The sequence below is a fragment of the Pan paniscus genome, chromosome 1, assembly GCF_029289425.2.
Source record: "Pan paniscus chromosome 1, NHGRI_mPanPan1-v2.0_pri, whole genome shotgun sequence".
NCBI lineage: Eukaryota > Metazoa > Chordata > Mammalia > Primates > Hominidae > Pan > Pan paniscus.
Window position 1 is genome coordinate 125895226 of NC_073249.2, and position 11422 is coordinate 125906647.

At 38.5% G+C, this 11422-nt stretch overlaps 1 non-coding gene across 1 annotated transcript; it reads right to left on the minus strand.

Annotated features, from left to right (window-relative positions):
• Positions 1–212: 212 nt before the first annotated feature.
• LOC112438478 (small Cajal body-specific RNA 16) lies at positions 213–399 on the minus strand. The gene has a single exon (XR_003026893.3). It is a non-coding gene; the product is annotated as a small Cajal body-specific RNA 16 (non-coding RNA).
• Positions 400–11422: the final 11023 nt, after the last annotated feature.

Below are 11422 nucleotides of genomic sequence, written 5' to 3' on the forward strand. Positions count from 1 at the left end.
TTTATGTGTGTACAAATATACAGGGGATATACAAATTAATTTGGGTGGAAGTAGGGTAAAGGCAAAAGGAGCCTGACCAAAAACCCCATATAAACCAGAAATGCAGATCACAATTATGAATAATTCACTTCTTTATTATGGCAAAATATACATTACATACAATTTACCATATTAACCATTTTATTTATTGTTTGTTTGTTTGTTTATTTTTGTCCTGTTTGCAGTTTCATACATGATCATCAAACTGCTGCTAGGATGCGCACACCTATTACTGCAAATTCACAACCTAGGAAAGACTTTTCCTGGGAATTTACTTTAGGTCAGGGTTGGGCTGCCTGGTACAAGGCTGCACCCACAACTGAGTAGGTTCAACAACACAGGAGCCTTTCCCAAGACCATCATTTTCACCACTTTTAAGTGTAAAATTCAGTAGGATTAAGTATATTCACATTTGTGTTCATGCATCACCACTATCCATCACTAGACAGTTCTCATCTTCCCAAACTGAAACTCTACCCATTAAACAACTCCCCGTTACCGACACTCCCACCCCCTGGTAATTGCCATTCTATTTTTTGTTTCTATAAATGTGGTTATTCTAGGTACTTTATGTAAGTGATATCATACAATATTTGTCCTTCTGTGTTTGATTTATTTCACTTAGCATAATGTCTTCACTATACCTGGTAAGGCCCTTTTGATTAGGGAAAATTTTCACAGAAAAAAAGACTGAACTCTTTTCCAAAAATTTCCATAAATATAGAACAATATATTTGTTCATTCATTCATTCATGCATTCAACAAGTATTTATTGAGCCCATATTGTGCCAGGCTCTTCTTCTAATAAGCCATTGGCAGGAGATAATAAAGGAATCATACTAATCTCCTTACTAGATCACAGTTATTCTTCAATCAACATAACTCAAATTATCTGTCTCAGATTACTAATGCCACCAGTGGCTCACTTCCTGGATCTTCTTACATTGGCATATCATCGGCTGAAGAGAACAGTGGCAGAGTATCAAAAGAATCAAGCTGGTTTCTATCATGATAACTCCTGTGCATGGAATTTTTGCTGTTGTCCCTTCTTTCCAGAAATACTGACACTCAGCTAGCACTAAAAATCACAGAGAGACAACTGGCCTATATGTTATACCCTTGTTAATATCTGACTTAACCACATGTTAATCTGCTTTATCCTGTACAGGTGCACTGGACGTGAACCATGCTTCTTCCAGCCAAAATATCAAAAAATTCACAGAAAAATCTGAGTGTTCAGTTTTTCTTGAAAAGGTAGAAAATCTGGTATTCCTGGGCCCATGTTCTCATGTGTCGAGAAATGACTAGGGCCAAGAAATACCTGTCTCCTATAAACAAGGTTTTCACCACAGTTCTCATTACTTCATATATATATATATATATATACACACACATATATATGTGTGTGTGTGTATATTTCATATATATAGTTCATATATATGCTTATATATATAAATACATATGTACGCTTATATAAAAATACATATATACTTCATATATATATATACACATATGTGTATATATATGAATATATATTTTTAAACATCCAGTTCTATATATACACAACTGGATGTTCATTTGTCCATTCACTCATGTTAAGTATCTACTATGATAAATCATTGTGTTAAGCATTATGGATTGTTAAACACTGTGACTGTACAATTAGCTCCAGGCACTTTGGGGGGGGAACAAAGCAGAAAACAGACATAGCTGACCTTGGTCAGAAAAACTACCCTGGCTGTAAGGTCATTCTTCCTTAACATAGTGATAAGCAGTTCAGTCTGCAATATTAGGCAATATCTGGTTGAGCACTGATTTCTAAGGTGGGGTAGAAATACTAAGAGCAGAAAGATAGAATGTAATGATTCCTGCAAAATCCTCTCATATGGAATAGGCCTCCCAGATAAGGGCTATACAGTTTCAGTTTCTAGAGAGAGAAGGCTGGCAGGTAAAGATACGAGAGCTCTAAAAAAATGAAGGAGTTGTTATTGGTGGTGGTGGTGGTGTTGAGGGGGGTATGGTAAGACACTCACTGGTGGGTCTGAAATCACTGCTGCAATTGCTTCCTTTGTCAGGATTAAGCCAAGGCACTGAGCAGGGCTGAGCCTGCAAACTGAAGTCCCTCAGTTCTACGCCTGAGCAAGGTAAGAAACTGGGTATAACTGATGCAGTAGACTTGTGTGTGAACCACTGTGTTATAGAGGAGAGAGTAGCCCCTGACCTGGGGGAGTCAAGAGATTTTTCAGAAGTGGCATTTTACCCAGATCTTCAAAGAAAGTCCAAGTTTCACATATGGAAGTGGAGATAGACGAACAACCATCTAACAAATGTATATTGTCAACTAAAAACAATATGCTAGGCATATAAAGATGAATAAATTAGAGATCTTACTTTCAAGCAGCATAAAGTCTAGTGGGGAGAAACATATTAAGTTCATTAGAATGAGTAGAAATTAGTGAAATTAATGTTGAATGAAGTGGCAACATGAAAACTAGAGCAATGAATTCTTCTGGGAGGAGTAAGAGGAGGTTTTATAGAGAAGCGGAGTTTAAGGTGGGTGCTGACCGATATGGAGGAGTTCACCAGGCAGATTGTAAGAGCATTCCAAGCTGATGATAGCATATGACAGGGCATTGACCCTTGAAAATGATTTCAGAGAACTGGCAACGATTCATCACTGCTGAAGCTTGAGGTAAGAAATAGGACGCTATGGAGATAACGCTGCAGAAGGATAAGGGCTGAAGAACCTCTGTAAGTTGAAAAGAATGCCAAGTAGTCTGCAGTGACTGGAATGTAAGATGCATGGGGAAAAAAATGGTTATTGCTGAGGTTGTGCAGATAGTATAGAACCGCTTAAAACCAACGTGTACTGTGGATCTGTTTTTAACTTTTTAACAGGTATAGTCCCCTCAAGAATAGATAATTTCTATGGATCCACTCCCCAGAAAGCTATGGAGTATCTCAAATATCTTAACGCCCATACATTGCTCTCCTGGGGGTTCTCAGGTCTCAGTTAAGAGCTGTTGCTTTACAGCAGTGCTTTTGGAGCTTTTATGTAGTGACCTAAATAAAAATAGTAATATTTGGATAATATGCTGGGTTACCGACAGAAGCTGCTTCAGGTCGGAGGCAATTAACTGGGGTTCTAGCTGCTTTCTGTCACCCAGGTGCCTCAGAGGCTAAAGTGATTAAATATCATGTCACTCTTGTAACCTATTTTGTTTTCACTCTTCTGAAGATTCTTAAGAAGAAGAGTGAAACTATCAGTGCCACTTTTAAAAGGACGATTCCATCATCAATGTAAAGAGTAGACAGGAGGCAATCAGATCAGTTAGAAGCTTTCCTAGAAGTGACTTCAAAGGCTTGTCATATGTCATTAGTGGTGAGGATAAAAAAGAGGGTATTCTAGAGCTTTTTAAGGCTAGAATCAAAAGATCTGATGACAGTGGTAGCTTCCAAATTTCTATATACTAGGAGTTTAAGGGCTTCAGTTGGGTTAGAAAAAGGACTTTGGTTTATAGCAGCAAAATTCACAATTGCAAATACATGAAATCAGTCTAAAAGCCCATCAAATGAGTGGATAAAGAAAATGTGACACACACACACAAACACACACACACACACACACACACACACACACACACCATGGAATGCTACTCAGCCATAAAAAGGAATGAAATAATGGCATTTGCAGCAATCTGGATGGAATTGGAGATCATCATTCTAAGTGAAGTAACTCAGGATTGGAAAACCAAACACCAAACATCATATGTTCTCAATTATAAGTGGGAGCTAAGCTATGAGGATACAAAGACGTAAGAATGATACAATGGACTTTGGGGACTGAGGGGGAAGGGTGGGAGGGGATGAGGGATAAAAGAATACACATTGGGTACAGTGTACACTGCTCAAGTGATAGGTGTACTAAAATCTCAGAAATCACCACTAAAGAACTTTTCCATGCAACCAAACACCACCCGTTCCCAAAAAACTATGGAAATAAAAAAGTTTTTTTTAAAGAAAAGAAAAAGGACTTTGGGAATTTGGAGGACCATCAAATATGTTAATGTAGATTGTTCACTGCACAAGTGAAGTTTTACTGGTGTATGCAAAATAACTGTCAAAGTAATTTACCTGAAGAGGTGGTGTTTTAAAAACTCAAATGTAAGCATGAATCAGTGAAGACTTCTTTCAGCTTAGATGCTGCAGGAGGTTTTAGCCCAATAAAAGGTGACTTGATAAGCAATATTATTGTTTAAAGTGTTGCCACAAACTTAATGAAAAGTCTAACAAATAGATTTTCATCTCAGATATCTGATGTCTTGTATATTTTTATAAGCACTGGCTAATGAACATAGGGCTTTTTCTCCCCTCATCATCACATTTTAGTTTTATCTGATGAAAAAGGTGTGGTTCATGATCCACAATAACCACTAAGCTGCCTGAGAAGGAGCAGCACAGTGTGTGAAATTCTTTTAAGTATGCAGTAATGAGTATAAATCAAGTAGACTATGTCCAATTCTCTTGTACCTGATCCTGTGAACATCAGTGATCTAATTAAAAATGTGTTCACCAAGTCCTTCTTCTGCATTATTTTTGTCAGCATGGAGGTGGCATAGACATAATTTTATTTTTTCTAAATAAAACTGTTGAGGGGATTTCCTTCCTGCTTCTTTCCCTCTTTAAACTCTCTGAAACAGACTTTTAAAGGTTTCTTTTTTTCATAAATGATTACATTAATACTCTGAATTTTAAACTGATTTTTTTCTCTCTCTCCTGGAATCAAACCATGATCAGATTTTCTTGAACTCTGGCAGTTGAGAATTCAGGCAATCCTCAAAGAAGCAGACTGCAGCTTAGGAAGGGGCGGCTGACCACACTGGTCTATGACCTGGGTGCTTTGCTGTTATCTGTTAAAGACAGCTGCTCTGTTTCATACAAAGTTCATTTGAAGACTATGAAAAACATTGAAGTCAGATGCATGAGAAGGCAAAGCTGAGCATGTCAACAAAGAGAATGAGCTTGATCTAGTGCATAGCTCACAGGGAGGTAAAAAACAAGGCAGGGAAATAGAGTGGTTTCAGAGAGATTCCCACCCCACTTTACAGCAGGAAGGAAGCCCAACCCTCAGAGACTCAGGGAGGAAAGCAACGCTAGATGGATTCTCCTGCATAAAGTGCCCCCACACAGAGTCATGTGAATTTGCATAGATGCACAATGCATGCAGCACTTCCTCCTCTTCTGAAACCTGTTGTGAAGATGTGTTTCTACACCAGGCTTACTGTGGCTATTCTTTATGTGATTCAAGAATCAGAGAAGGTTCCCCAAACAAAAAATAGTGTGACTTTGTGCTTCCCCAGCCAGATAGATATGCAAACAGTTGTAATCACAGTCTCCAGAAGCCCAAGTCTTGTCAAAAAGGGGTTCTGAAAAATCTATAATCTTTAATATTAACCTAATTGTTAACCCACCCCAGGATTTTTCAAATTTTTCAGTATTATGCCATGGTTGAAAACAACTTTGTATTAAATGTATCAAAACTTCTAGTACTAAAATAATCTCATCCATGTCTCAGGATGCGATTCATTTCCATCAGAAACCCTTGAGATTGCTAATAAATATAAATTTCCCATACGGATTCCTTTAGAAGCAGTGGGATATTAGACCTACATTCATAAACAGTGAGGATGTAACTAAACATGATACAAACTGGACTGGGCACAGTGGCTCACACCTGTAATCCCAGCACTTTGTGAGGCTGAGGCATGCGGATCACGAGGTCAGGAGTTCGAGACAAGCCTGGCCAGCATAGTGAAACCCCATCTCTACTAAAAATACAAAAATTAGCCAGGTGTGGTGGCATGCACCTGTAGTCCCAGCTACTCTGGAGGCTGAGGCAGGAGAATCGCTTGAACCTGGGAGGCGGTGGTTGCAGTGAGCTAAGACCATGCCATTGCACTCCAGCCTGGGTGAAAGAGGAAAAAAAAAAACAGATGACACAAATTGTCAGTGTATCATAACCAAATCATAATTTCATTGCAATGGAAACTCAAGCCTGATTTCCAGCCCCCCCCCCAACATTTTCTGGCCCTGTTTACAGCATGGCCCAAAAGCAGATCAGACATTATAACCAGTAATACAAATAATGATTTGATTTTTTTGAAGGAGAGGTAAGATTTAATTTCCTTCAGTTGTGCATCTTTAAATTCTTCATATTAGAGCTTTATTTATTAAAATATTGAAAACAATATTAGAAATGTAATTTTTATTATGAAAATAAAGACCTAGAAGTATAGGATGCGATCTATACAATTCCAGTGGTACCTTTTCCCTGAGTAAAAATGTACATTTCACTCCAAAAATGAGTATTCTACTTTTGTTTTGATATAACAAATATGATAATAAATTAAACTTGATTAAAATTATGATATGTTAGGTAACTCCACAGTATATTACTGTGAAGAGGGTTAAGAAAAAGATGACCCAGAGGGAATCTGAAATCTTTTTGTTATTGTTGTTAAGACAGAGTCTCGCTCTGTTACCTGGGCTGGAGTGCAGTGGTACAATCTCAGCTCACTGCAACCTCTGCCTCCTGGGTTCAAGCGATTCTCTTGCCTCAGCCTCCTGAGTAGCTGGGACTACAGGTGTGTGCCACTACACCCAGCTAAATTTTTGTATTTTTAGTAGAGACGGGGTTTCACCACGTTGGTTGGCCAGGATGGTCTCGATCTCCTGACCTCGTGATCCGCCTGCCTCGGCCTCCCAAAGTGCTGGGATTACAGATGTGAGCCACCGCGCTGGGCCGGGAATCTGAAATCTTAATGTAGACTGGGATAATTCTAATATTTATAATTTACAAATAAGCTCAAAACTTCCATTTCAACCAACTTTGTCGATCTTCTTTCTCAATGTGGCCAAATCTATAGTTAAATATAAATACAAGTATATGTTAAACTTCAATAGAAACTTTAAAAACTAGGCTAATATGCACATTTTACCAGTATATTTGGGAAATAAGTTGTTTTGATTGAATGAATTTTCTAGTTTAGCAAGGATAAGAACACTCTTCTTTTGTTGTTTTGACCTACATAGTGAAAAACCTAGCTAAAATATATTCATTTACTATCTTCCCTTCATAGGAAGAATATGACAACCATAAATAAGAAAATTATCCTGGATCTTAAATTGCTGAGGCTTTTGCTTTTCTCATTCCTTAATTTACTCATTTATTCACATATTTACTGAGCATCTACTATGTGCCAGGCACTATTCTGATACAAGCTCTATTTAATATTATTATACATGCCATAGAAGACAATATAAACCATGGAGCTCAATGTGTAAAAATTCAAAGTTATACCTTGGAAACATCTCTTAAAAATCCTTTGTGGGCTGGGTATGGTGGGTCATGCCTGTAATCCCAGCATTTTTGCGAGGCTGAGTCAGGAAGATGGCTTGAGGCTAGGAGTTTGAGACCAGCCTGGGCAACATGGTGAGACCCCATCTCTACAAAAAATTTAAAAATTAGCCAGGTGTGGTGGTACATGCCTGTAGTTCCAGCTACTCAGGAGACTGAGACAGGAGGTTTGCTTGAGCCTGGGAAGTCAAGGCTGCAGTGAGCTGTGTTTGTACCATTGTGCTCCAGCCTGGGCAACAGAGCGAGACCTTGTCTCAAAAAAAAAAAAAAATCCCATCAGCTTGTGTTTGGTGGTAATATGGCTATTTTGCCTTAAACTTTGCAATGTCTTTCCTCCGAATGCTCTTAAAACAAACTCTGCTTAATTGAAGATTCTGGTTAATTACAGTTTTGCTGCAGTGCAAGATAATTTTGTAAAGCAATCGCTACAACATTATTGGAATCAGAGATTATTTACTTCTGCATGACTGACAGAAATCCACTATGCAATCAGCAGTCTTTCTTCACCGTCTGCATGAAAAGGCCATCTTTGAATAGAAAAGACAGGCAGTGTGACATAGAAAGGGTACAGCTTCAGAAGTCAGACAAACCTGGTCATTTGACTGTGGGGTAAATTCTTAAAGCTCTTTTAGCCTTAGTGCCCTTACCTGAAAAATGGAATAATGTCCAACCTTAAAGTTATTCTGATGATTTGAAAAGATAAATGTTGATCATTCACTCTGCAAATATTCGCCAACTGCTTTATCCTGAGGGTAATAGGCCATCACTGTAGGTCTTACACAGGAGTAGTAACGTAATTGAACTTTGGAAATATCACCCTGGCTGCAGTATGGCGAATGAATGAGGGTGAGGTAAGATTGAAGGGAAACCAGTTAGGACCTGTTATTGTTAGGACCTGTTACAGTTAGGACCTGTTATTGCTCAGAGACAAGTGTAGCTTTCACGTAAAAGTAGAGGCAGTGAGGATGAAGAGAAGTAAATGGATTTGAGAAATTTTAAAAGTCACGTCAAGAGGAGAGGGTAAAATGTTGGATGCAGATGGTAAGATGGAAGGTATAATGAATATCTCGGTTTCTTGCTTGGTTGTTTGTGGATGGTGGCGCCATAACTAGGAGAGGGAAAATAGGAAAAGGTCTTGTGGCAAAGATGACAAATTCTGTTCTACACAGGTTGTTTTTGAGGTGCTTGTGGGACCCCCCCCCCCACCCAAGAAGTACTATGCAACATGCAACCCATGACTAGAAATACAGGTCTGGAGATAACGCAGGGGAACATGACAGAGTAGAAGCTAAGCATTGGGGGCTATTACTGTGCAGACTTCCTAGTTGGTTAAGAATACCTCTGCTCCTTCCACTGGTCTGGGAACATCCCCAGCTCAGTGAACATGAGCAAGTTATTATGGTGTAGTATAAGCAATCCATTATTTGGAATTGTTTTGCAACTATTAGCACTACCTGAAAAACCTGTCTACGTTCTGGCTCAGCCCCTTAGTTTTCTCAATGCTACCGAAAAAAGAGTCTCTCTATTGTCTCATTTCTAGTAGTCTGTTTATTAGTTCTCCACTACAGTTTCTTAGAAGTTCAAATTTTTTGCAAATCAAAACCACAATGAGATACCATCTCACACCAGTTAGAATGGTGATCATTAAAAAGTCAGGAAACAACAAGTGCTGGAGAGGATGTGGAGAAATAGGAACACTTTTACACTGTTGGTGGGACTGTAAACTAGTTCAACCATTGTGGAAGTCAGTGTGGCGATTCCTCAGGGATCTAGAACTAGAAGTACCATTTGACCCAGCAATCCCATTACTGGGTATATATCCAAAGGATTATAAAACATGCTACTATAAAGACACATGCACATGTATGTTTATTGTGGCACTATTCACAATAGCAAAGACTTGGAACCAACCCAAATGTCCATCAATGATAGACTGGATTAAGAAAATGTGGCACATATACACCATGGAATACTATGCAGCCATAAAAAAGGATGAGTTCATGTCCTTTGTAGGGACATGGATGAAGCTGGAAACCATCATTCTCAGCAAACTATTGCAAGGACAAAAAACCAAATACCAAACACCACATGTTCTCACTCATAGGTGGGAATTGAACAAAGAGAACACATGGACACTAGAAGGGGAACATCACACACCGGGGCCTGTTGTGGGGTGGGGGGAGGGGGGAGGGATAGGAGATATTCTTAATGTAAATGACGAGTTAATGGGTGCAGCACACCAACATGGCACATGTATACATATGTAACAAACCTGCACGTTGTGCACATGTACCCTTAAACTTAAAGTATAATAAAAAAAGTTGAAAAATTTTAATCTGTTTTCAGGATAGGATTAAAGTGTATGTTCTTCCTCATTTAGGTTTTTCCATACAGCTGTTGAGAGTAACATGTTGGAGTCAGCATGTTATATGTTATACTATATGTTATACAACGTGTTATACTATATGAAGTATAGCTATACTCCATAACTGGGGTTGGGGGGTGGGGCATTTGAGTCAGAGAAGATACAATTAGCCCCAAGACAGAACACATCTAATGCATTCAGGACCTATGTGGAGTGATGCTCCAGTGAGGAGATGCTGAGATGACGCTGGGGAGGCAAGAGGGAAATGTGCAAAAACTCAGAGGTAAGAACATCACTTATTCAAGGAATTGAAGTTTCAGTAAATAAGAGGGTAAACGAGTGAGTCTGGTGTGGTATTTGTTGAGGGAGGTTGAGATCTTGGAGGGCCTTATAAGCCACATAAGGAAGAATGGACTTCATGACAGCAGCTGCAAATTATTGAAGAGTTTTACATGAGGGAGATTTGCAGTTTAGAAAAATCACTTTGCCACAAGGAGAATGAACCGGATGAGGCCAGAGTGGCTGCGGTCAGGAGGCTATTACAAAATTTCAGGTGAGATGCAATGGTGGCCTAATTTATGTTAGAGAGGCAGGGAGAAAGAAAAGTGGATACACTCAAGAGATACTGAATAGGCATCATTTGCAGAGCGGTGAATATCTGGATGTGGGGAGTGAAGGAGAAGAGAAAGGTAAAGCATTACTGTTATCCATGTTTTCGGGTGTGGGTGACATATGGTGTCAGGGTTCTACTCTGTCGCCTCCTTGATAATAATGGTCCCTGTGTCGTCTTACTTTTAGGGAAATAACACCAAGAGACGCAAACCTTGTTCAATGTAAGTTCCCTATTGCTTCTGCCAAAGTATAAAGCATAGATTCATAATTTTGTTAAAGTTATCAGAAAGTACACTCCTTTTAACACAAACTGTAATATTCTATAAATTGAGTTAACATGTACAGAAAAATACCTGTGATCGCCAATTCTGAGATTTGATTCTTGAAACCCTAAGCATTTTGAATTTCTCACACACTGACCACTAGTATGAGCCACTCTTTCTGTTTAACAGGTATTTAAAAACGACTGTGGCTTACCACAGCCCTCAAAGGGTTTTTTTCTATTATTACACCAAAGACTTTCCTCTGGTATGTTCAGAGCTACCTTTTAAAATGTAATATATTTTTTAATCCAGTTACCCTGAAGTGCTTGCTTTTAGTGTGTTAGTAATTCTGCTTCAGACAGGATGTACTTCATTTGAAAAGAAAAAGATAGTAAAGGAACTTTCAAGAGTTTCTCTGAAACCATTTTAAGAAGCAATAAAGCTTCATTACTTTTTTCCTAAAAACACAGAATTGTTTTTAGTAAATACTATAAAGAAAATGTGCATAATTTTAAGAAAACAGTATTTTAGGATGTATTTGGTAATAACTGATTGTATTTGAAATTTTTTGTAGAGGAAGGAAAATAAGAGAATTGTATGTGAGTCTTTTGTTTGCCAATTTAGTTGTGGGAGACAGACAATGAAAATTCATTACAGTTAAATATGCTGCTTATTTATCGTAGGAGGAATGATGATAGTGATGTTGAAAACAGAAAAAGGAAGTTT